At 46.5% G+C, this 26,100-nt stretch overlaps 1 pseudogene; it reads right to left on the minus strand.

Moving 5' to 3' along the window:
* Positions 1 to 37: 37 nt before the first annotated feature.
* Positions 38 to 18,189, minus strand: LOC128976484 (myosin heavy chain, skeletal muscle, adult-like; annotated as a pseudogene).
* Between the last annotated feature and the right edge of the window lie 7,911 nt (positions 18,190 to 26,100).

Genomic DNA, 26,100 nt, shown 5'->3' on the forward strand with positions numbered 1-26,100 from the left:
AAGGGCCCAAGGGCTTCACATTTTGTGCAGCCCTCAGGGCACTTTGCTGCCTCGTGACAGCCTCACTCCTCCTCTTCTATCCTCCTGTGGAACTCGCGGCTCTTGGCCCGGAGCTTGTTGACCTGCGACTCTGCAATGTCAGCTCTCTCCTCGGCTTCCTCCAGCTCGTGCTGGATCTTGCGGAACTTGGAGAGGTTGACATTGGACAGCTCCTCCTGTGCGGGCAGAAGGAGTCGGTGGGGAGGAGCCCAGGGCTGAGGCTTCACTCCTGCTGCACATCTCTTAGCAGCATGGTTACAGCAATTCCAAAATTCCCACAACCTCTTCCTTTCAAACCTTCTCAGTCTGCTGCACCACCAGCACTGTCCTTACAGCTGTTGCTGTTCTAATGCCACACACAGTTCCCTGCACTTCCCCCTCCTGAGGTTTCTCATTCCCCCCTCATGAAGTTTCTCATTTCCCCCCTCGTGAGGTTTCTCATTCCCCCACTGATTTCATTCTCAAAGGGCAATTTGCAAGCATCTCAAAGAACTTGAAGCCCTCCGCTACTGAGCAGTGGCACTTTCCAAGTTCCTTATATTCACCCCCTCATTGACAATGCCACCCACTTGGAAAGTTTCTTACCAAGCACTCAGAGTGATACTTACAGCTTCCTCAGATTGCCTCTTGTAGGATTTGACCTTCATTTGCAGCTTGTCCACCAGATCCTGCAGCCTCAGAATATTCTTCCTGTCTTCCTCAGACTGAAGCAGTGAGCAGAGAGGAAAGAGACAGAATTATTGCTTTATCCAAACCATAAAGTTCCATTTTTGCCTTGGACTTCTTGTGAAACCTTTGGCTTCCTGAGTGTGTCAGGCCAAGTGTGTCTCCTGCCTTACCTGGTAGGTCAGCTCCTTCACCCTCCTCTCGTACTTGCGCACTCCCTTCACGGCTTCAGCGCTGCGCTTCTGCTCAGCATCCACCTCCCCTTCCAGCTCTCGCACCTGCAAGCAGAAGCCCAACTTGGCAGCTTCCCTCATACCTCTCCAAGGGATCTCCTCACTCACACACCAATCCCAGCCCTACGCACTCTGGCTTCCAGCTTCTGGATTTGCTTCTTGCCTCCCTTCAGGGCCAGCTGCTCAGCCTCATCCAGCCGGTGCTGCAGGTCCTTCACCGTCTGGTCCAGGTTCTTCTTCATCCTCTCCAGGTGGGCACTGGTGTCCTGCTCCTTCTTCAGCTCTTCTGCCATCATGGCTGCCTGAGGAGAGCAAAGGTCCAAGCCATTTTAGTGCTGGAGACAGTTTGGGGGAGAATTGATCCACCAGCAGCACTGAAAGGAATCCCCAACTCACATCAGTGATGGCCTTCTTGGCCTTCTCTTCAGCGTTTCTGGCTTCCTGGATTGTATCCTCCATTTCACTCTGAATTTGGGCAATGTCTGTTTCCAGCTTCTTCTTGGTGTTGATCAAGCTGGTGTTCTGTGCAAAGAACGATTGCGAGACTGGTGTTGGGAGGCCTGCGACGCCTAACCTGCAGCCTCAACCCTACCCCTTGGCATAAAGCAGCCCTCTGCTTTTTTTAGGTGTCAGCACAACTGCTTTGGCACCACAGCCAGACCTGGGTATGGAGCAGCTGCACACGTTCAGTGGCATCCAGAAGCTCCTGCTCAGCCAATTTCCTCGACCGCTCCGTTTGCTCCAGGGCTGCCCTTAGCTCCTCAATTTCAGCCTGCAGCAGGTTTGCTCTGCGCTCCACCATGGCCACCTGCTCCTTCAGGTCCTCTTGAGTCCTGAGAGCATCATCCAGGTGTATCTGAGTATCCTGGAAAGAGAGACAGGATGAATTACGAGGTGGCAGTGGCCAGAAATGCAGCGATGTCATTTCTCTGTCTTCAGCTTTGCTGAACAGACCTTGAGCACAGCCTGAGTGTTCCTCAGGTTCTTCTGTGCCTCTGCAGCCACACGGTTGGCATGGCTCAGCTGGATCTCCATTTCATTCAGGTCTCCTTCCATCTTCTTCTTCAGCCTCAAAGCTTCATTCCTGCTCCTGATCTCAGCATCCAGGCTGCTCTGCAAGGACTCCACAATTCTGAGGTGGTTTCTCTTCAGCTGGTCGATCTCCTCATCTTTCTCTGCTATCTTCCTGTCAATCTCAGCTTTCACTTGGTTGAGCTCAAGCTGCAGGCGCAGGATCTTCCCCTCTTCATGTTCCAGGGAGGCCTGGACAAGCGGACACAAACATTTGTAACCCAGATAAAGCTCCAGCTGCTCTCTAGGTAATTAGGCACTATCTCAGGAAAGCTCAGCTGGCTGCACTCCCCAGCCAGCCCAGAGAGGGAGCAAGCAGCTTTCAGCTTTGCTTGTATTTTGAGTGCACACAGTGATCATGGGCACTGACCTCAGCTTCCTCCAGAGCAGCCTGGAGTTCAGATTTCTCCTGCTCAACCTGCTTCTTGACCTTCTCCAGCTCATGAATTGCCTTTCCTCCCTCTGCAATCTGCTCCGTCAGGTCAGAAATCTCCTCTGTGGGAACAAAGACCAATGGCAGGGGAGGCACAGAACATCATGGCAAGGGCCCTGCCACACCAACCTGACAGGCACCTGTGTCACCTGCAGGCACAGACCCATGTGGAGCAGTGGGGGTGGTGGATGGCAAGGAAGGCCATCCAGGAGCAGAGGGCCAGGCACTTACGCTGCAAGTTCTTGTTCTCCCGCTTGAGTGTTTCCAGGTGGTCCAAGGACTCCTCATAGGCATTCTTCATCTTGAACAGCTCTGTGCTGAGAGAGCGAGACTCCTTCTGGGAGGATTCCAGCTCAGCCTGCGTTTCCTCATACTTCTGCTTCCATTCTGCCAGGATCTGGAGAGAAATGGGATGTGAGTATGGATGTGCTTGCTCCGGAGGACATGCTCTGCCCTGAAACCCCAGGGCTGGAGCCCAAAGGACCTTGTCAAAGTTCCTCTGCTTCTTGTCCAGAGCTGCACAGGCAGCATTTGATCTCTCCACATCAATCATCAGGTCCTCCACTTCATTCTGCAGCCTCTGCTTTGTCTTTTCCAGGGAGGCACATTTGGCGTTGACAGCTTCAACATGTTCCTCTGCCTCCTGCAGGCGCTGTGCCAGCTTCTTCCTGGGAGGAGATAAGCACAGCTCAGAGTTAGCACAGAGGAGTCATTGTGGATTTCACCGGAGCAAGCTTAACTCTTTTGACATCTGCAGTCACACAGAGTGAAGAGTTTAACTTATCCTGTCCTCAGCATTTGCCTTTACTAAAGCACTAAACTTTGCATAGGATAAATTTTCCCCATTTCTATTACCCTTCCTCAAAGCAAATCTATGCCTTGTTCCTCGGAGTATCTGGCTGTGTCTCTTTCAACATCACCTTTGAATTCTGTCTCCTTTGGCTTCTTCATACCCTGACACTACCTACTTGGCCTCCTCCAGCTCCTCCGTGCGCTGGATGGCATCCGTCTCGTATTTGGTTCTCCACTGAGCCACTTCGCTGTTGGCCTTGGACAGGGCTCGCTGCAGCTCCCCCTTGGCTTCCTGCTCCTCCTCATATTGCTCCCGGAGCAAGTCACAGTCGTGGCGAGCAGACTGCAGGGCATGGGCCAGGGCATTCTTGGCCTGAGGAGGCAATGAGATCGGGACAGTGAACACACCAAATGTTAACTTAGGGGACGTTGTTGAGAATTCTTTGAATTGCCGTTTAAAGTCAGCCTAAGGGAAAAGGTCACATTGATTCCATGTTCTGAGGAACTCATCATTGCTTCATTCATCAGAATCTCGAGGGTTACCTGAGAAGAAATGGTGGCTGAACTCTAAACTACAACTGTGAATCTGGGAATTGTTACATCCATTTAACTCTGTTCTAAAATTTCAGCTTCCACTGTGGAAAGGGAGAATAAGAGTATTTTGTGTGTCATCATTAATCTGAATATAGACCTGAAGCTACCCTTGCCTGCCTCAGTGTACAGGTTGGAGGTGATGCCCTCCTCAACTTTTCTCCCACATTGTAGGAGTGTGGTGTCGCCACATAAATTGTGTGAAGTAGAGGGGTCCAGATCCAACGGGTTCCACCAGAGTGAGCTGAGATACAAACTGACAGATCAGAGGTTCAGACATAAATGAACATTACAGTTCCACTTTCCCACAGCCTACCCCTGTGAAGCCAACTCTTTTAGCTCTATTTTAACGGTGCTTTTCTCCCCATCCGCCTTTCCCATCCACTTCAAGGATGCAGCACTTTGTTATCTTTAACTCCCATCCTTTCTCACATGGTTTCGGGGTACACTGCAGGGCCTCACAGACATGAAGGCCGTCTAAACATTTCGTTATCGCTTCCTGTTTGGGTTCCCACAGAGAAAGAGATGTCAAAATGGTCCTTATAGTTTGAGAGCTCCAAAAGTAATGTGACATGGCTAAAATATTCCAATTTTATCGTGAAAAAAAATGGAATCTGAATCCAAAGTCAGTCCTTATATACAAAAGACCTTTACCTTTATTTCTTCTTCCAAATGTCTCTTTAGTTCCTCGATCTGTTGAGTAAATGCCTGTTTGCCTCTGGATAGCTGAGAAATCAATGCATCTTTTTCTTCCACCTGGCGTGAATATTCACCTGAGAGATTTTACAAGAGACTAATTCAGGAAGCAACACTAAAACCTTTAAATCCATGCACAGCAGCTTACAGTTGAATAAAGCATCACTGCGTCCTGTCAGTGCCAGTTACAGGGTTACCTGTGACAGAGGGATGTTACCTGCTTCTGTCTGCAGACGAGCTCTCTGGGTATTGAGGTCATTGATCATGCGCTGATGTTCTTCTTCTTTTGTCTTCAGCTCACTCAGCTGATCTTCCAGGGTGCGGCACATCTTCTCCAGGTTTGCCTGGGTGTCAAATCCACACAAGGAAACTGGGCAAACTAATTTCTAGCACATTCTTATGATGAAATGTGCTGCAACTGTGCATGACAGCCAAATGTAACCTGAAGGTTCAAAGTCCTCTAGGAGGTCATGCATCATAGAGCAGTGACCTGACAGAAGTTCCATACCTTGGCTTTGGAGACAGACTCCATGTTGCTGGCCAGGTCATCAACCTCCATCTTCAGCTCACTCTTCTCCTTCTCCAGCTTCTGCTTCACTCTCTGCAGGTTGTCGATCTGCTCCCCAAGCTCAGCGGTTCTGTCCGCGTGCTTCTTGCGCAGGGCGGCAGCCGTGGCCTCGTGCTGCAGCGTGGCCTCTTCCAGGTCACGACGCATCTTCTGGAACTCTGCCTCACGCTTCTTGTTCATCTCAATCTGTGCTGCTGTAGCTCCTCCTGCCTCTTCCAGGCGCTCACTGATCTCCTCCAGCTCCCGGGAGAGGTCAGCTCGATGCTTCTCTGCTTTTGCGCGAGAGGTTCGCTCAGCCTCAATTTCCTCCTCCAGCTCCTCAATGCGAGCCTGGGGAACACGAGAGACCCTTCACACCCATGCCCTTCTCCTGCCTGACCTGAGTCTAGGTGCAAGAGGGGAAGCAACAGAGACTTGCCTGCAGCTCCTTGATCTTCTTCTGTAATTGGATACCTAGAAGCTGCTCGTCCTCGATTTTGCTCTGGATCTGGCTGATCTCAAAGTCTTTCCTTTGGGCAAAGCAAACCATAGAATCATAGACTGAATCACAAAATGGTCTGGGTTGGAATGCACCTTAAAGATCATCTATTTCCAAACTCTCTGCCATGGGCAGGGACACTTTCCACTAGACCTGGTTTCTGAAGGCCTTTTCCAATCTGGCCATGAAAACCGCCCTGAGCAACCTCTTCCATTGTCTCACCACCATCACTTTTAGAAGTCAAAGCAAACAGACAAGTTCAGTAGCACAGTGCTTAGCTACCCCACAGCTTCACTTACTTCTTCAGTTTCTCATCCAGCTGCTGCTTATCATTTTCCAGATCCATGATGCTGTCTTGGGACAGCTTCAGGTCTCCTTCCAGTTTCCTCTTGGCTCTCTCCAGGTCCATGCGCAGTTTCTTCTCTTGCTCCAGGGACCCTTCCAGCTAAAGACAAGAAGGCCATCAGTGTTCTGCCACACACCTCAAACTCCACACCTGTCCTCTTCTTGCTTTTGCCTGTGTGCTTACATCATCCACTTGCTGCTCCAGCTTGATTTTAGCTTTGGTCAGAGTGTTGACTTTGTCCTCCTCTGCCTGCAGGTCATCCAGTGTCTGCTGATGTGCCTCTTGAAGGGCTTTCTTCTCTTTTGTCAGCTTCACAATGGTTTCATCCAGGGCTGCCATCTCCTCTGTGAGGTTTTTCACCTTTGAGAAGAAGGGAGCAAATGCAGATAAAAGATTGTTTAAAATTTGAATGGCAAATCAGAGGTCTTTCCTGTGAGAGTGAGCCCTCCTGCCTCATACCTTGTTCTCAGTGGCATGCTTTTCCTTCTCCACCTTGGCCAGTGTTAACTCCAGGTCATCAATATCTTTCTTCAGCTCTGAACATTCATCCTCCAGTTTTCTCTTCTTGGCTGTTAGCTCAGCATTGATTTCCTCCTCATCCTCAGCCCTTTCAGTTACTTCTTTAACTTTGGCTTCCAGTTGGATTTTGGTTTTGATGAGCTGGTCACATCTCTCCTCAGCATCAGCCAAACTGTCTGCTTCCTGGTTGGGAGACAGATTTTCTTGTATTGTTTTCTGAACTTTTCTGTATATGCACATATTAAACTGTGGCCTGAAGCTGACCTCTCCTGAAGCAACCTTAATCTTAGTTGGGGTTTTTTTGTTGGTGTTTTTTTGTGGTTGTTGCTGTTTGGGTTTTGTTGGGTTTATGTTGGGCTTTTTGGGGTTTTGTTTGTTTGTTTGTTTGTTTCCGTGGGGCATGCATTGTACAGCCCCTCAGCTGAAAACAAGATTGATTCCTAAACTTTCTTCTCTCTCATAAAAATGTCTTGTGGTAGGTGGAGCATTCCTCATGAACCTGGAGGAGAAAGGAATTGGAGACATTTTTTTTCACAGACCCAAAATTCATGATATTTCCTTTTGTAACTGAATCCTTCTGAGCCCGTTTTTATGTTGGGAGTGAAGGCTCTGGTAGTCCCTGTGCTAATTTAATAGAAAGAAGATCACTCTCTCCCTAAATGTGTGAAGACTGCTCCTTGTGCAACTGGAATCATAGCCTCCTGTCATCTTTCCATGGATGTTTCAAGCTAGTTTCAGCTAATCACCATCTTACTCTTTGGTGGGTTTTTGGTTTAATGAATTTGTTTTTTCCCAGATGAATTTGACAGGCAAATATCTTATAGGGAAGTCCATATTTATTTTTCTCTATATATCAGATTCCCATTTTCTATTGGAATGTTCAAATAACTGGGTAGTGAAATGTGGTGTTCCAGTCGTAGTTGGTAATTCAAGTAACTTAATGAGTAGCTAAAGGTGGCTTTGTAAAGTGAGATTTGAATAGCAAACACTTAGGTGCGTGTTTTTAAACAGTATTTTATTCCATGAAGGCTCATAGGATTGTGCTGGTAAAGTTATTGGTGGTTAAGAATGAGAGGTCTGGCTATGAATTTACCTTTACTAAGGGAATGCTCCTTTCAACTAACATCTAACAATCTGTGATTTCTTCCAACTCTCCACTTCTGAGCTAAGATACTACCAGGTGTGCTATATCTGTAAGCTCCACCAAAGGCCAGGTGCTGTTATAGAATCACAGAATCATTACAGTTAGAAAAGACCTCCAAGATCGTCAAGTCCAACTAGAACCCAACTACCATGACCACTAAACTGCATCCTGAAGCACCACATCTACACGCTTCTTCAACACCTCCAGGGATGGTGACTCCACCACCTCCCTGGGAAGTCTGTTCCAATCCCTGACCACTTGCAGCAATGAAATTTTTCCACTCTCCAATCTAAACCTCTCCTGGCACAACTTAAGCCCATTTCCTCTTGTCTTATCACTAAGTAACTTGGGAGAACAGATCAATACCAGCCACACTTCAGCTTCCTTTCAGGGGGTTGTGGAGAGCAACGAGGTCTCCCCTCAGCCTCCTCTGCTCCAGACTTAACAACCCCAGCTCCCTCAGTTGCTCCTCATACAATGTCCTCCAAACCCCTCACCAGCCTTGTTGTCCTTCTCTGAACACACTTCAGGACCTCAATGTCTTTCTCATGCTATTATATTATTTACTATTTGATTCCTTAGAGCTGTTGCAGTTAAGAAGTTACCTGAGTAGAGCACTCCTCCCAGAGATGGATCTCTGCTTTGTTAACACTGAAATGATTGGCTTGCCTCACCACTTTCGTTTTTCCTGGTATGATGGTTGGCATTGAGGAGAGGATGCTGTAACCTTTTGTGGGCTGCAGAAACTCCTTCTCTGTGTATTCTTAGACTACAGAGAAGTTTGAAGCTGCATTTCCAAATTAGCAATTATTAAGCAAAAGCTGGATGGCTTTTCCTGCACCTGAACTGACATGTACCAGTTGCAAATCTGGCTTGCATTTGCACCCCAAAGTGAATACATTGTTCTGCATCCTGATGAGATGGAGATCATCCCTGAAGGACCCACCTGCCGAGAAGGGGCTGGAGAGTCAGGCAAAATCTGCTCTGAGTATTTCATGTTGGCCAGTTGTAGCAGCCTCCTTTTTCTGAGGTCAGGGGCTCTGAGTCCCACTCAGAGCTCCCTACCTGTTTGTGCTGGATGTCAGAAGGCTCACAGTCACTGTCAGACAGTGGTTTCCTCACCTTCACATACATGGGATGGGTAATTCAACAAATACCTGACTTAGTCTGCTATGGTCTGACCTTCAGCTTCATAAAGAGCAGTTTGCATGCCTAGACTCCTTTTCTGAGTGATAAATTAATAGTGATAAACTCACAGCCTGCACTTGCAGCTGCAGGTCATTTTTCTCCTTCAGCAGGGCCACCATTTTCTCCTCCAGCTCCTTCCTCTTGGCCTCAGACTTTGCAAGCTCTTCCTTGGTTTTCTCAAACTCTTGCTTCATGTTGGCCATTTCCTTCTCAGACTCTGCACTCTTCAGCAAGGGCTTGATCTTGAAGAACAGCTTCATCCAGGGCCAGTGCTTCACATTCATGAATGCACGGATGTTGTACTGGATGCAGAAGATGGACTCCCTGAAGCAGAATTAAAATGCACAGGGAATATTTTCAGTGTGACAAGTGCCAGCACTTTCCCCCACGTGCAGTGACTTTAATTAAGATGAGAAATGTCTACCTTCTCTCCACCATTCTCTGGTACTCCACTCTTGCCAGGAAGCCTCTGCACCTGGCCTGTGTGCGGGTGATGAGCTGTGCCAGCTTCTCATCCCTCATCTCCTCCAGGAGTCCCAGCAGCCCAGCTTTGAAGAACACCTTGAGAAAGAGAACATTGCAGCACCTGACTGCCAGGCAGAGCACAGCACAGGCACACAGAGAGTGTGTGTACAAACCCTGTACAGAGGAGGGTTTGTACCTTGGTGTGGCCAAATTTGTACTGGGTGTGGTCCACATCAATTGATGAAAGAAGCTTCTCCGAAGCCTTCTTGCTGTCAATGAACTGTCCCTCTGGGATTGCACTGGCGTTCAGCACCTTGTACCTGTGAAGAGACAAAGACAAAGACCAGGTTGATTTCCCAGCCACCATACACCAACTGCTGGACACCACCAGCCCATACACAGCTGGTTTTGACAAGAGGGTCCAGCCTGAATGAAGCCATCTGAATGCCCCAGCTTTGTTTTAATGGTGCTGGACAGTGCTGTGCTCTCACCTCTGTTTGAAGTCAGCATAGAGGACTCTGCTGGGGAATCCCTTCCTGCAGATGCGGATCCCTTCCAGCACGCCGTTACAGCGCAGCTGGTGCAGCACCAGCTCATGCTCCATGGCACCTAGCAATACAGAGCACAAGGCAATGTCACAGTGTCCAGTGCAGAGGGCAAGGGCTGCACCAGAGGGAGTTCTCTTTCTGCTTGAGCATCTTACCAGGGGTTTTTGTTTCGTTTGGGATGATACAACGGACAAAGTGGGGGTGAGTGCTCCGTAGGTTGGTCATCAGCTTGTTCAGGTTCTCCTAGAGGACCAGGAGGTAATGTGAGTTCTTACATCCAGTGTGTGATGCACTAAGCCTATATTCATGACTTTATGACTTCTCAGAATTATCTGGATTTCAGAACACTTAGGGAAAGCCACAATAACGATCTTCTGTTTGAACACTGTGAACAACATTTTTGAAGACTGAACTACTGCTGTGTTGCTATTGATCCAGCGCAAACTAATGTACAATTTACAATTCCAAATAAAGCTTTTGGATTTGAGGTGTTTCACATTTTGCCTTCTAAACTCAATCTACTGAATTTAAAATAGTGCTGGTTTTCCAAATAAGATAAATATCACCTTGAAGTGGTATTTCAGAAGAACACTCTTCTAAAGACACCAACCTCACAGAAATGTAGGAATGCTAAACTTAGAGTTCTAGCCTGACCCAAAGTCATAAAAATATAAATTCCCTACAAACAAACAAAAAACCCCAAAGAACAAAGAAAAAGATGGAATCTTTGAGGAATAAGTCCTTATTTTTGACTATCACATTTCAGCCAAATTTAAACAGATCCTGATATGGAATTTCCAAAGCTTTTCACCACTGTTGCAACACAAAACAGCCCTTTGCATTTTAATATTAGTTTTCCCTCTTTCTTCACATGACAGAGAGATAACAGTACCCGGAAAAGAGCTGAGACAGTCTGGAAAGAGGAACCCTTCTTCTTGCCACCCTTTTTGCCACCACCACCACCAGCATCTGTAAATGGAAGAGGAGAAAATAAAATTTAAAAAATAATAATAACAAAATAACAAAGAAACAACATCCCCCACCTCCCCAAATCCCCCCCCCCAAACAGATAAACTATAGATGTAGTATATTGGGGAAAGAACTTGTTCAGTGTTTATGGCTGTCATTCTCTGGTGACTCTCTCCCACACAGAAAATACATTTCTCACAGAGCTGACCTGCATCTGCTCCACCATAGTTGGCAAAGAGCAAGGCCAGTGTCTTCACAGATGATTTCTGGTACAACCCAATGACAGTTTCGTTCAGAGGGTCCTTGTTCTTCTCCAGCCAGCCAGTGATGTTGTAGTCCACAGTGCCAGCATAGTGTACCAGGGAGAAGTGAGCCTCAGCCTTGCCTTTGGCAGGTTTGGGCTTCTGGAAGTTGCTGGACTTGCCTAGGTGCTGGTCGTAGAGCTTGTTCTTGAAAGAGGTGTCAGTTGCCTTGGGGAACATGCACTCCTCTTCCAGGATGGAGAAGATGCCCATGGGCTGGAAGGTGCCACAAGAAGTGAGTGAAAAAGATGGTCATGATGAGAAAAATGCTATCAACATGAAAGCTACATGAAAGTGTTTTTCTGGTAGCATCTCAGCCCATCAGTCTGCAAAATATTGCAACTGATGAGGAAGAAACAGATTAGAAAGGAGACATCTCTTGGTTGGAAAGTTGCTAGAGTCAGAGACATTTCATGACAATGTCAGAGAAAATTAACTAAGGCTCAACTTTTTTTAGTGTTTCTGTTCCATTTCAACTTACCTAAATACCTTTGCTGATGAGAAAATTGCAAATACAACTTCACAAAATGCAGCCCTCCCCAGAAAACCTCCCAACAGATAGGTACAGAATATGGCAGTCTTTTAGGTAACATCATTTTGTATTCTGGAAATAAATTCTCTTACCAAAAGTCCTCATAACTGAGTATGATCTCATACGCAAAAGCTAGAATATTCTCACATGCTTAAGCTTGTCTCTTGGAAGTATGGAAGATCCAACATATAACAGACTTGAGCAGGAAGGTACCTTCTCAATGAGCTCAATGCAGGCAGCCAGGTCCATCCCAAAGTCAATGAATGTCCATTCAATGCCTTCCTTCTTGTACTCCTCCTGCTCCAGCACGAACATGTGGTGGTTGAAGAACTGTTGCAGTTTCTCGTTGGTGAAGTTGATGCACAGCTGCTCAAAGCTGTTGAACTGCCAGACATAAGAATATAGGCAACATTTTCAGCTTTCAGCAATAACAGCAAGGGGGTTTCTTGCATAATCCTAATTCAGTGTGGCTGACGCCATAAATACAAAACCTCTTCCTGTGTAGTTTTCCTATGCTATCTCTATAGGATAGGCTTTTCATTCAGAAAAGAGAGAAGGTTTCAATTTTGGTGTCATTAGGAGTTAGTTTTTTATTATTATTGTTATTATTTTCAGGATTAAAAAGGATTAAAAAGCCCTGCAAATAAGTGTGGGAAGATACTAACTTGATCAAAAAATCTCTCTCAGAATTCCCTTTACTCTGAATTGTCCTTGTATTAAAATGCCAGTAAAACTGTTGCTTACATCAAAGATCTCAAAGCCAGCAATGTCCAGCACACCAATGAAGTACTGCCTGGGCTGCTTGGTGTCCAGCTGCTGGTTGATGCGAACAACCATCCAGAGGAACATCTTCTCATAGACAGCTTTTGCCAGGGCACCAACTGCATTGTTCACCTTTAGCAAAGAAAAAAAGATCCAGAGTTCCCTCCTAGGGTCAAAGAAGACCACTAAAGTACTCTTTCAGTCTTGTCTGTTCCACCTTCAGCTCTCACCTGGGTCACGTTTTGACCTTTGGTCACGTATTCATTGCCGACCTTGACTCGGGGATAGCAGAGGGCTTTGAGCAGCTCAGCTGAGTTCAGGCCCATCAGGTAGGCAGCCTTGTCAGCCACTGAAGGCCAGAATTGAGTGAGAGAGAAACAAATATTGGACAGCTGAGATTTGTTCCTTGAGGGACTGTTTCAAAAGTTACAGCAATGTTCACTGGTACAGAGTTGCACAGAAATATCTGAGTCAAAGCTACAAAGCTGATTTCTCTGTTGTCTTCAGGGTTCAAGAGTCTACAGCACTTTCTGGGGTTCAGCTTCTACTCATGTTCTTCAAGGGCATCCATTGCTTTCACCCTTTTTCATACATGGAAATGGGACTTTCACTCAGAGCTGTTGACACTGACTAATCAACTACATACCTCACATCAGAGCTCCTGTCAAGAGATGAGGGTCACTAGGAGCACATTCTCCCGTCCTGTTAGGGTTGAACCACTTCCCAACTCCACAGTACAGAAGAGACTGCAAGGTGTGTTCCAACCCCCGTACCACTCACTAACCATGGTACAGGGATTGACATCTACACCTAGCAGTGTACACACGGTCTCTTATTAAGTAGTCTCAGAGTAAAGTTATCAGCAGATATGTTACAACTGTCACCTGGGCATTGAAGAAATCATTTTTTCAGTTTACAAATTGCATATTTAAAGCTTGAAATCTACCTAAGAACTTCTTTTGGTGACAAAGACAAGCTTTTGGGGAAAGGTTGATGAATCTGCTGGTACCTTCTGTGCCATCAGGCTCTGCCTGTTCCTCTCGTTGTTTCTGCTTGAACTTCAGGTTCCCGTAGTGCATGACAGCCCCTGTCAGCTTGTAGATGGCCACCTTTTCATCAGCACTGAAGCCCAGGATGTCAATGGCACTCTGGCAACAGAAACAGTCACATAAATGTGTATGTACCAGACTTGTAGCCACCAGATGGCCTGTTTGGTAAAGTTACTGACATCTGTAGCCATCAGCTCCTCTTGGTCATCAATGCTTGGAACGGTGATTTCACCTTGACTCACAAACTAGAAGTCATAAGGGTTGGTGGTAATGAGGAGCATGTCTGAAATCATCAAAAGGAGAAAAACAAGCATAATTAGCTTTCCAGATTATGCAGTAAGATATTGCTCACTGGTTTTCCTTCAGAAAAGTCAGTGCTCTTCCTACCAATCAGCTCTGGCTTCTTGTTGGACATGATCTGATAAAATATGTGGTAGCTTCGTTCCGCCTTGAGCTGGAAAGTGACTCTGGACTTCTCCAACAGATCTGGCAAGGAAAGTAGGACAGAGTTAGAACAGAACAGAGAAGGGTTAGAAGGAATATGATGAGGTCAGGGGAGTCTCTCACAAGTTTCAATGTCAGCAGAAGCCAGTTTGCCTGTAGCTCCAAAGTGGATTCTGATGAATTTGCCCTGTTAAGGAGAAGCAGCAACATTTCAGCCTAGATGCATTTCATTGCCATCTCCTTATCACAATATCACGGTATATCAGAGGTTGGAAGGGACCTCAAGAGGTCATCCAGTCCAACCTCCCTGCCAAAGAAGGATCACTTAGGGTAGTCCACACAGGAATGCATTCAGGTGGGTTTGGAAAGTCTCCAGAGAAGGAGACTCCACAACCCCCCTGGGAAGCCTGCTCCAGGACTCCATCACCCTCACTGTAAAGAAGTTTCTCCTCATGTTGAGGTGAAATCTTCTCTGTTCTTGTTTAAACCTGCTGTTCCTTGTCCTATCACTGTGAACCACTGAAAAGAGCCTGACCCCCTCCACTTGCCCCCCACTCCTTCAGCTATTGATAGACATTGATCAGATCCCTTCTCAGCCTTCTCCTCTCCAGACTAAACAGCCCCAGGGCTCTCAGTCTCTCTTCACAGGGGAGATGCTCAAGTCCCCTATGCATCCTCCTGGCTCTCTGTTGGATTCTCTCCAGCAGGTCTCTGTCTCTCTTGAACTGGGGAGCCCCAAACTGGACACAGTATTGAAAGTGTGGCCTTAGCAGGGCAGAGTAGAGGGGGAGAAGAACCTCCTTAGACCTGCTGGCCACACTTTTCTTGATGTATCCCAGGATCCCATTGGCTCTCTTTGCCACAAGAACAAATTGTTGTTCCATGAAGAACTTGCTGTCTGCTAGCACTCCAAGCTCTTTCTCTGTGGAGCTGCTTTCTAGCAGGGCAGCCTCTAATTTGTCCTGGTGCCTGCTGTTATTCCTCCCCAGATGCAGGACCCTGCACTTGTCCTCATGGAACTTCATAAGGTTTGCCTGCACTCAGCTCTCAGTCTGTCCAGCTCTTGGGTGGCTGTGCAGCCTGAGGGGTGTCAGCCACCCCTCAGTTTTGTATCATCAGGAACTCGCTGAGGGTAGTCTCAATGCCCTCATCCAGATTGTGGTAAAGATATTGAACAAAACTGGACCCAGTACCGATCCCTGGGGAGCATCACTGGCCACAGGCCTCTTCTGTGCCACTAATGACAACCCTCTGAACTCTGTTGTGGAGCCAGTTTGCAATCCACCTCACTGACAGTCATCTGTGCCACATCTCCTGAGCTTTTCTATGAGGATGTTATGGGAGACAGCGTCAAAAGCTTTACAGAAGTCAAGATATATGACAGCCACTGCTCTGCCCTCATCTACCCACTTGGTCATAACTTTATAGACGGCTATCAGGTGAATTAGACAGGATCTCCCCTTGGTAAATCTATGCTGGCTACTCCTGATAACCTTCTTGTCTTCCATGTGGTTAGAGATGACCTCCAGGATGAGCTGCTTATAGAATCATAAAATCATTTTGGTTGGAAAGACCTCTGAGATCATTGAGTCCAACCATTGACCTAACACCACCATCACAATTAAACCATGTCCTGAAGTGCCATGTCTACCTGTCTTTTATCACCTCCAGGGACACTGACTCCACCACCTCTTATGTGAGAACACCACTAGCCCATGACTACTGCTCTGCTGAGAAGGGATTTGTGTGCAAAGCAACCACTTACAAAGCGTGAGGAGTTGTCATTCCTCACGGTCTTGGCGTTGCCAAAGGCCTCCAGCAGAGGGTTGGCGCTGATGATTTGATCCTCAAGCGTGCCCTGCAGGATGATCATCATTGGAGGTTATCCTTTCCCAAATATTCCAGGAATGGAGGAAAGCATTGATTCGAGACAGTATCTACTAATTAACTATTTGATCCTCAAGCATTCCCTGCAGGATGGTCATTATTGGTAGCTATCCTTTCCAAATAATCATGCCAGAAACAGAGGAAAGCTTCAATTCAAAATTATCAGTTAATAATTTGATGCTAAATGTGGTTTTAATAAGCAGGGTGATCATTATTCACTGATAGAGTTCAGCTGACCTGGCAACTACATGTTGAGTGTTCAGTTTGTTTTCCCAACTCACCTGCATCTTGCCTGTTGGTTGCTCCTCCTTCTTCTTGTCCCCACTGGCTGCAATTGTTGCAAAGTACTGGATGACACGCTTGGTGTTCACAGTCTTGCCTGCACCGGATTCTCCACTGCCAAAGCAAAGGCAGAAGCAGAGAGCCTGTGGTCAGGCAGGAGGTCCCCTGGCACCGGGCAGCCCTGCAAGGGACCCGAGCAGGGAGGGTACCTACGTGATCAGGATGGACTGGTTCTCCCGATCTGTGAAAAGACAGAGATGAGAAAGCTTTTCCCAGTGCTCATGGATAACAACTATAAAACTATGAGGAAAATATAAGCTGAAGCTTCCAGAGCATGAAGAGACTGAAGATAGTGAAAAGCCCCAGGAATTCTAAAGCATACTTTTGGTGTTTCCCACAATACTTTCAACTGGATCAGAAAAGACATCACTTCAGGGTAGCTTTTGTAGTCTTATATCTTCAGAGGCACTGTCTCGTCATGGGACTGCTTATTTCTCTCTTACTAGGTAAGCAACTGTAGCAAACCATTGAAGTTTGGGTTCAACAGTGTGTAAATTCTTCTGAAGCTAACATTTTGCTGAGTAATCTTATGGAAATTTGGAGGTCTCATGAACATCAGAAAGGTCTGATGACCTTCTTTCACTATTTTTAATATCTCTCTTTTTGGGGTTTGGAGTTTTTTTCCTCAGTCAGGTATTCCTGAGACCATGCATAGCTAACGTTAATTTTTCATTTCATGATTCTGGATCTGTTTCACAGTTTGCAACAAAGGAAGATTTAAATCCTGCACATCTTTCAGTGCACACGTAAGGGAAAGAAAATAAGAGATGGGAAGAAGAGGAGAAAGTAGAAAGAACATTTTTAAAGCCATTCAATTTAAGTGCTGAAAGTTTGATTTTTTTCCTTGACTTTGTTTTCTGAGGTTTACTTTTCACTGGAAGGTGCAAGTGACTGTCAGTTGCAGCTATCAGCATAGAGGTTAAATAGATCGTTAAAGGCTGTAAGTGCTTCTGACCACCCCTCCTCTTTTCCATCATGAATGCAATTTGCATAATAATCAGGTGAATCTTATGTCCTGTTCAGTGCAGAGAAAGATTTTCTGGTTTACCTTAACACTCCAGCTTGCCAATTTTTCACATCATTCACAGGGCAAGTGTGGCATAGCTGTGCTCTGCACTCTCTGGCACAGAATAGTTTAGTGATTAAGAACTATGCACATATGTCAGATCCCACTAGAGTCACTAAAGCCTACAGCAGAAAAGAGAGATCTTCTTTCCAGTCAATTTAGTTCTTCCAGATTACTTGCATTAGGTCCAGCTGTTTATCAGTTCTAATGGAACACAGACTCTCAGCTCACAGCACCACTGTTACTGGCACTTGAGTGCTTTCCTCCTCCATCACTCTCACACACACAAGATTTTCAGAGTTGCACCAGATTTCCAGAGAATGTCCTACATTTCCCTATCCTACAGGTAGCTCATTGGAAGAGCAGTTCAAAGGACTCACCAGTCAGCATGAACTGATAGGCATTGTCAGAGATGGAGAAGATGTGTGGAGGAGCCTCCTGGCGCTTTTTGCCCCGGTAGGCCAACACCACCTCCGGGTTGTACACCGGCAGCCACTTGTAGGGGTTGACAGTGACACAGAAGAGACCTGAGTAGGTCTGTGGGGAAGGGAGACAGCAGGTTGGCTTCCCCTCAGCAGATCGTGCTGGCACCCAAAGGCAGACTGCTGCTGCTACTTACGTAGATCATCCAGGCTGCATAACGCTCTTTGAGGTTGTACAGCACGGCGGGTTCGTGCAGGTGGGTCATCATGGCCATGTCCTCGATCTTGTCATACTTGGGAGGGTTCATGGGGTGGATTTGATCTTCCTTCACAGTCAGGGTCTGTCAGAGGAAGAAGGAGATGCATGTATGTCAGATAAGAGCTGAGGGTGGGGATCAAATGGTGTCCTTCAGCTTTGCTTCTCACTCACCTCTCCACCTTCAGTCTTGACAGTGACCTTCCCTCCTTCCCTGCTCTGGATTGTCCCTTTCACAAAGGATTCTTTAGGATGAGCCACGAAGACAGATGACTTGGCATCAAAGGGCTTGTTCTGAGCCTCAATTCTCTCCTTCTCTGACTTACGAAGATAGGGAGCAGCCTCCCCAAAAACAGCCATCTCGGCATCTCCGGAAGCCATGGCTGCACTTTATTGAAAGTGTGTCAGCAGAGCTTTCTGGTGAGGAAAAAGGTTGTGGATCACTGTGAATAACAGGACCTGTATCAGTGAGAAAACTTCTTGTTCTTTAGGTAATAACTTGCTAAGCTGGTCTCCCAGAATATCTCTTAGAAGCAAGTACTGAAATCCAATTTGATGTAAACTTAACTTGGAAAATTACTTTTTCCCTATTTTCAACAGCATTACCTAAGCAAAAGTCAGCAGAAATGTAAGATTTGCAAGAAGAACTCATGCAGCTGTATAAAAGTCCTGTTTTAGTCTAGGAGAGTATTGTTCAGGCTCTTACCTTTGAGGAAATGCTTCTCTCCTGGAAACTGGCAACCCTGTGAAACAGGAATGGCAGAGACAGTTTATAGACTGAAGATACCGAGAGGCCCTGGAATTGTATTGAACAGTTCTGTTGGCACGGGCAGTCCCCTGTGGCAGTGGCTGTGAGAGGCAGGAGAAGTGGAGTGGGATATTGCAGGGATATTAACCTCTTTCTTCAGAGCTCACAAAGTGCATGCACTTACCTTGAAGCCTTCCGTGAAGACACGCCAGACTCGTCCCGGGGAGGCTTTATAGTGTCTCTGCTGCAGATGCTGCAGATGCCCTTTCTTTGGGCAAAACATTTCTGGCAAACCTTCTTTGGCAAAGCATTGTCTGGCAAACTAAGGGCATAATTGTCATTTGATTTGAATGATATAACTGGAACATGTTTATATCTCACTGACTGTGTGAATACATCTATAAATAATTTGTCAAGAGTGTTAAGGAGAGAATCTAGACTACTCAAGGCACTTAGAGAACTTGGATGCAGGGACTTCTGGTTCCTATTGATGGCTTTCTCACTGCTTTACTGCTTGTCCCATGGTGGTTTCTATTATACATTTCTACCACAACTTTTCAGTTGTGCACTGGGGATGATAATGTCTGTGATGCTTTAGGAGTACATGAATCAAGAATAACAGGAAAAGTATGCCAAAAATCAGCAAATACTTGCTGCTAAGAGACACTTCTCAGTGGTATTCTCTAAAAGGCAGGAGTCAAAATGCATTACAGCTGAGGTTTCTGCACAGGACACTCTGAATAGCTCAGAGCGTCTGAAATACAGGGAGCCGGAAGCCTGAACCCAGGTAACAAGAGACTCTGCTTTGAAATGGAGGTCTTTAATAGATTCTTGAGGTGACTTTTGAGGTATGCATGGAGGTGACTTTTGTGCATGCCTAGATAATACCTGGGTTTGTGCAGATTTCATTTTTAAAGTGATTGCCCAAGAAGCTGCTTTCTCACTGTTCCCTCTCTTCACTTGCATTTTACAGTTGCTTGCTCCTATTACCAGCTGCATAAACAACCAATTCCCTCTGTCAGATTTGAATTCCAGAGGCTCCCATAGCCCTCCCTACTCATAACTCCCCAAACCAATGTGCCATGCTTGTACAAACCATCACACATAGCCCCTCAGTTGCAGATAGTACGTGTGCTGATAAATCTGCAGTCTGGCACTGCCATGCCATCAGAAAATTATGAAACATCTTAACAATAGAGTGCTGCCTGTACCAGAGTGTCAGAGGTTGCAGGCAGTCTTGTATATGGGAAAAGGAGGTTTGCAGGGCATCCAAGAGCCCAGCTGGCCTAGTTTCAACTTCTCCAGACCCTTCAGATCTAAACACATTCTCCTCTTGGACATTTCATTCAGGATTAGAGGAAATGGTTTCAAGCTGCACCAGGGGAGATTCAGACTGGATATTTCTTCATTGGAAGGTTTCTCAAACATTGGAATGGTTTGCCCAGGGCAGTGATGGAGTCACCATCCCTGGAGGTGTTTAAGCAGCTGTGCACCTGGTGGTTAAGGACATGGTTTAGTGTTGACCCTTCCGTGCTGGGTTGAGGTTGGACTGGATGAGCTTGGAAATCTCTTCCAACCAGGTTTATTCTGCATCTCAGTCACTAAAATATCTCGGTGAATGCCACAGGGAAGAGCTTACAAAAACAGTGTGCAACACCCATATTTTGGGCTTGAGACTGGAATCCGATGCCAGAGTTCACCCCTGAGCTTGCCATACTAGCTACAGGAACAGCTGAAGATCTCAGAAGGGTGATCTTTTCACATGGATTAGGAAGAGGAGCTGCCCATTACCAAAGGACTGCCCACTACCAAAGGGCTAGTGTGGTAATGTTGAATTCTTGCCTAGTGCAATAGGGCAATGCGGAGGGTATTCAATATCTGGTGTGATCATGCAACCCTCACAAAACAGTTCTTCATACAGGAATAGAGGCCTGCCAAACTTCTCTGTATGTTCAGCTGCTGCTAACACATGCTTGGAGCAAGATGAGACAGTTCAGGTACTGCCAATGGCCTTGTCTTCCTTCGTGGCTGAACCATTGACTCATACCAAACTGAACACAAGAGAGGTGAAAAGGGTGAAGCTGTATTCCTTCCATCACTTGCCATACACAGTGCTGAAGTTCTCTGTTATTATTTCTCCGTGCTCATGGTGTTCAGGGAATTCTGGTCATGCTAACTATCAGAAAAAAAATGATAAAAGACACAAGTCACTTCATCATAGAAGCCAGCCAGGTTGGTCAAGCATGATTGTTTGTTGGCTGCCTGTTGGCTGGTTATCTTCTTGCCCTTCACATCCTTCACAATAAACACAAAGAGGACATACTGTGTGATCTTTCAAATAGCTAAAGTGAGACTGAGAAGCTTAGAGTTTCACTGTTCCCTCCTCCTGCCTTTTTAAAGATGGGCAGAACACTTGCATGGGCCCTGCCTTGTGTGCCATCATTCTTCACCCATGGTAAACATAGGACCTGCAATTACACCAGGGAACTTCAGCATCCTTTGGTGAGTACCACCCATTCCCATGGGGATGAATGCATCCAGCCTATCTTTGTAATTCTAGCTTCACTAAGTTATCCTTTCCTTCTCAAAGTCCATTGGAAGATGCAGATGCCTGGGGACCGGCTTTGCCTATGGAGACTGATGCAGAAGAGGTCCTGCATGCTTGAGAACCTTCACTCCCCTCTGTCACTAGATGCTCCCCCCCCATTCAGCAGTAGGCACATTTTCTCTCAACTCCCTTGTGCATCATCCATGCAGAACTGTTGTGCATTACCTCCCTCAGTGCCTAAGCAATGTTTTGTATCACCGTTGCATTGCCAGTCCTTGCATCCATCATTCATATGCTTTCATGGGTGAGTTCATGAAGAAGTTATCTGCTTAGCCAGGATGCAATTCTCAGTCTTCTTGAAGAGCAAAGTAGTTTGGTTCTGAGGTCTCAATAATTTTCTTTTGACCCTAGCCACCTCTCCTGAGCATCTTTCTCCTCCACAGCTGCTGCCAAGTATGTTCTATCTAGTTGTCTTATGATCTGTAGCTTATCTCCCCAGCTTTCCACTCGGTCATGATGTGGTAGCTGCAGCCTGGACTGCCATATTTACATTAGGATTTGTCATTAGCATAGTCTAAGACCTTCTGTCACAGCTTGCCCTGTGCTGCGTCCTTCCCAGCAGATGGCCACACGGCTGAAATCCTTCCTAAGGCAGAGGAGACTTCTGTCTTTCTTCTTACTGGTTAAAGAAATCCTCTTTCATTACTTTGTCTTGGTTGGGTGGTCTGTAATAGACTCCATCACAACATTGCCCATTTTCCTCTCCTCTCCTCTCTATCTAGTTTCACACTGGAGCTTTGCACAATCAAGGAGATGTTTAAAAAGCATCAGTCTTCCTCATCTTCCATGTCTGTTCTTCCTCAACAGCCCATACCCTCCCATGATGGAGGGCACATTACACCATCCTGTCTCCCTGATTCTGATCATGCTTCTGCCTTGCAGAATTCCCACACTTGCAGCTATTCCTCTTTCATTTCTGGGCTTGAGTCCTCTTCCCATCATGAAGATGATTCATACCCTTGTCATCAGGTTAGTGTTCTCATTGCAAAGACTTCTTAGTCCTCAAATACAGATGTCAAAAAATATAGAGGAAGTCTAAGATGAAGTTGCTAAGTTTCCAGAGGTGGTGTTCCTCCTTAAAACAACCATTTGGGTCTCACAGGTGACTGATGTAATCCCATGGTGTTGGAAGTGTTTATGGGGAACTGAAGGGAGCTGGAGTGGCTGAGGCTGATGGCTGCAGTGGACAAATCAGTAGAAATTATAATAGAGAACGATGGGCAAAAGGAAGAAGTGATGTCTTTTGTGTGCATATCTTACTTCACAAACTGCTTGCTCCTTTGAAGGCCAGATAGAGATGCTAGGTTTAACTACCAACACTGCAGCTGTAATGCTAAATAAACCTGCTCCTGAGTGCAATCTCTGGTGTCAGCCAAGATGCTGCAGGATGCCTTGCACCCAGCCCTTGGTGCGTGTGACAGCCAAAACTGCCTGGCTGCATCTGCACTGCATAACCCTTGGTCAGGTCTCTGCCTTTAGCCCATGCTCCTTTTTACACCAGATAAATAAAATATAAAGCCATAAATCCCCCCTGAAATTTTTAGCAGGTGGCATTAACCAGTGGTGTGGAGGGAAAATGGCAAACTGCAGCACTGGCATCAGTGTGCATGGTGGTCACAAAAATGGAGCATCAGCTGCTGGAGCAGTTTTCAGAGGGAAACCCTTTGGAGGGATTAGACACTGAGAAGGAAACTGGGAAAAAAGCAGATACAAAAAGACTTGAAGGGCGACATGGGAAGTTCAGGGGAACTTTCACCCTTCCCTTCAGAAAAAGGCTATAGTAATTCATATTTGCAGATGAACTAACTTGAATATTCTTTCACAGCTTTAGAAATTCTCATCATAAAGACACTCAGGTGTCTTGTAAAGAGTTCTGGGATACACAGCATATGCTTTGGGTTTGTCTTAATTCATAGAGATTAGCAGTCCACCCAGGTGATGCATTTCTGTGCTTCTTGCAAAGGAGTACTCTGTGATAGGAATTGTCTGATCCAGACTCCATGCAGATTTATGTCCACAATTCCCAGCTAGCTCACACAAAACTGGCTGATTTCCTTTACCCAAGCCGAGGTAACACCTGCCTTGGAAAGAGGGATCTGCTGAAAGAGGCATCAATGCCCTGAAGCAAAACAAATAGGAAAACAGTTCCTGCCAGGCACTGACTTTCTGCTACTTCTATTTCCATTTCCTGCAGGAGCTGGAGCCCACTGGGACTAGAAGCAAATCACAGCAAAGTCAAAGAGGCGGAATTAGAGGAATCCCTGGGTACAGACAGTCCTGCAGAGACACACAATGTGGGCAGAGTGCTGAAGTGATGACACCCAGGTGTGCTCAAAAACGTCCCATCCCTACAATGAGATTCCTTTTGTTCAGTGAGCATGAGGTGAGAAGAAGTAGAGGCATCATGAGCACAGGTGAAGTGGAGCACTGCCAAAGGCTCTTAAGTTTGTGACCTGGTGCCAACTTCAACTTCCATTATGCTTCCAAAAGCAGTGTCATCTCCTTGCATCCTGTCTACTCAGAAATTCCAGGGCCGGTATCTCCACATCGTTGTCTTGAAATCACCTTCAGGCCTCGTTCTTAGGTCCTCCACTCCTTCCACCCTGGACTGAGCTGACCAGAACCTCTTGTCCAGTTGCAATAACAGGAAAAGAAGCATGATTGCAAGCCTCTTCCATCCATTCCAGGCCCATTGGTCTTCTTTTCTGCCCAGAGAGAAGCAGCTGATGCAACCCCAGTCAGAACATTTGAGAATCAAACAGAAAAGGTCAAGAAAGCATCTTCTTGGAGGTCAGTTTGTATGGTGTACAATTTAACCTGGACAGCAGTGAATTCCAGTACAGAAAGGAGATGATTTGATAAGCTCTCATCTAAGTCTTTGAAGGAGAACAGCATCAAGATCACCTTCACATGGTTCATGCTCTCACAGTAGCATTGGGTGCCTTGATTACTCCCATTAGATTCCTTTAACCATGCAGACAGCCTAGAGCAGCCACAGCATGGATTTCACAGACATTTTGAGATGCTGTGTTGAAGTGAGGTGAACATCCAGTTGGTGGATATCAAAACAGTGTTGTGATCAATGGAATCTCTCTGCTTTATGAAAGCTAAGCAGGTTCCACCCTTGCACTGAGCTTGCCCACTCTTTCTTGTGACTTGTCCTGAAGATTGGCACCAATGGCATTAAACTTTCATCTTCTGCAAAAGTGGAGAGAATTCACATAAGCAAACAGCAGGAGATCTCCAGGTGTCACAGATCTCACCTTGTCTCTTCAATCTCATGTCATCAGCAGTTACCCTGGCAGGAGGCTTGGCATGGATGAGCTTGCTGCAAAATCAGGGGAGACAAAGGTTGTCTAGAGCAGCAGCCTGCAGCTTACAGGTAAGGCCACCTGTACTGTTTCTGGTGCACAGCATGAACTTAATGGTCTCACTCACAAGCCATCTGTGAGCCTCCTGTGGAAGGCCCACAATGCTCATTTAAAAGGGATGCCTTTGTTATCTCCCCCCATTAGTCAGCCCTAAGAGGCTGGAAAAAGCTGAGACCTGCTGAGGTAGGAACTCTGTTCCTGTGGACCATTGTCTTCCTGTGATTCTTCACATGAGAGGCCAGGCCTGTCACAACAGAAATACAACGGACAGCACCATAAGAGACTGCTGCAAGTGCAAGTGGCTGCCTTCTGCACCATGGAAGACTGTCCAGGCATGGCTCCAACTTGGCCAAGTACTGCCTTTAGGGAGGTAAAGACATGCAAGGTCTGTACAGCTACAATGAGCTACACCCAGCCTGTCCCAGTCACACACAACTGGATGAGTGTTTTTCTCAGCGAAGTATCTGCACTTCTAATGGGTAGGACAAACTCCCTCAGCAGCTCCCACTAGATGGAGAAAGTGGAAGAGATGCACAGAATCAAAGTAACTGTGACCCAGACAAGAAACTGCCCAGCCATGCATCAATATCTCACACAATCACAGAAACATTCAGCTTGGAAAAGAGCCTCAGGATCACCAAGTCCAACCCAGAACCCTACTCTCCAAGGGTCACCCCTAAACCATATCCCCAAGCACCACATCCAAACCACCTTGAAACACAGCCAGGGTTGGTGACTCCATCACCTCCCTGGCAGCTCATTCCGGTGTCTGACCACTCTTGTAGTGAAAAAATGTTTCCTACTGTCCAGTCTAAACCTACCCAGTGGCAGCTTGAGGCCATATCACTAATTACCTGTGAGAAGAGACCAGCACCAACCTCTCCACAACCTCCTTTCAGGTAGTTGTAGACAGCCATGAGGTCTCCCCTCAGCCTCCTCTTTTTTCACACTAACCATCCCCAGCTCCTTCAGTTGCTCTTCATCAGATTTCTTCTCCAGGCCCTTCCCAGATTCCTTGCCCTCCTCTGCACTGCTTCCAGCACCTCCACATCTCTCTTGTGGTGCCCAAAACTGGACACAACACTTGAGGTGTGGCCTCACCAGAGCTGAGTCCCAGGGGACAATCCCCTCCCTGCTCCTGCTGGACACAGCATTTCTAACCCCAGCCAGGATGCCTTTGGCTTTCTTGGCCACCTGGGCACACTGCTGGCTCCTATTCAGCTGCTTGTCCATCAGCACCCCCAGGTCCCTTTCTGAAAGACAGCTTTCCAGCCAAACTTCCCCACATGAATGCCCAGATGTTCCTGTATGCCTTAGGCTGTCATGGAGCCTTTTTGCTGCCTTGCCAAGAAGATTTCCAGAACTGTTGCAGGAAATCAATTGGGTTTGTAGGAGCTTGGCACCATGAAAAAAAAGGAGTGGGGCAGCTGGGTAATTGACAATACATTCTCAGCCCATTAACATAGAGATTGAACAATTGTCAACTAATTTTGTAAGAATTGCAGTTCCCTTGTCTGCAGTATCTGAGCTGTGAGGAAACTCAAGTCCACAGATGGGCTGACAGG

The sequence above is a fragment of the Indicator indicator genome, chromosome 29 (genome assembly GCF_027791375.1).
Source record: "Indicator indicator isolate 239-I01 chromosome 29, UM_Iind_1.1, whole genome shotgun sequence".
In the NCBI taxonomy this organism is placed as follows: domain Eukaryota; kingdom Metazoa; phylum Chordata; class Aves; order Piciformes; family Indicatoridae; genus Indicator; species Indicator indicator.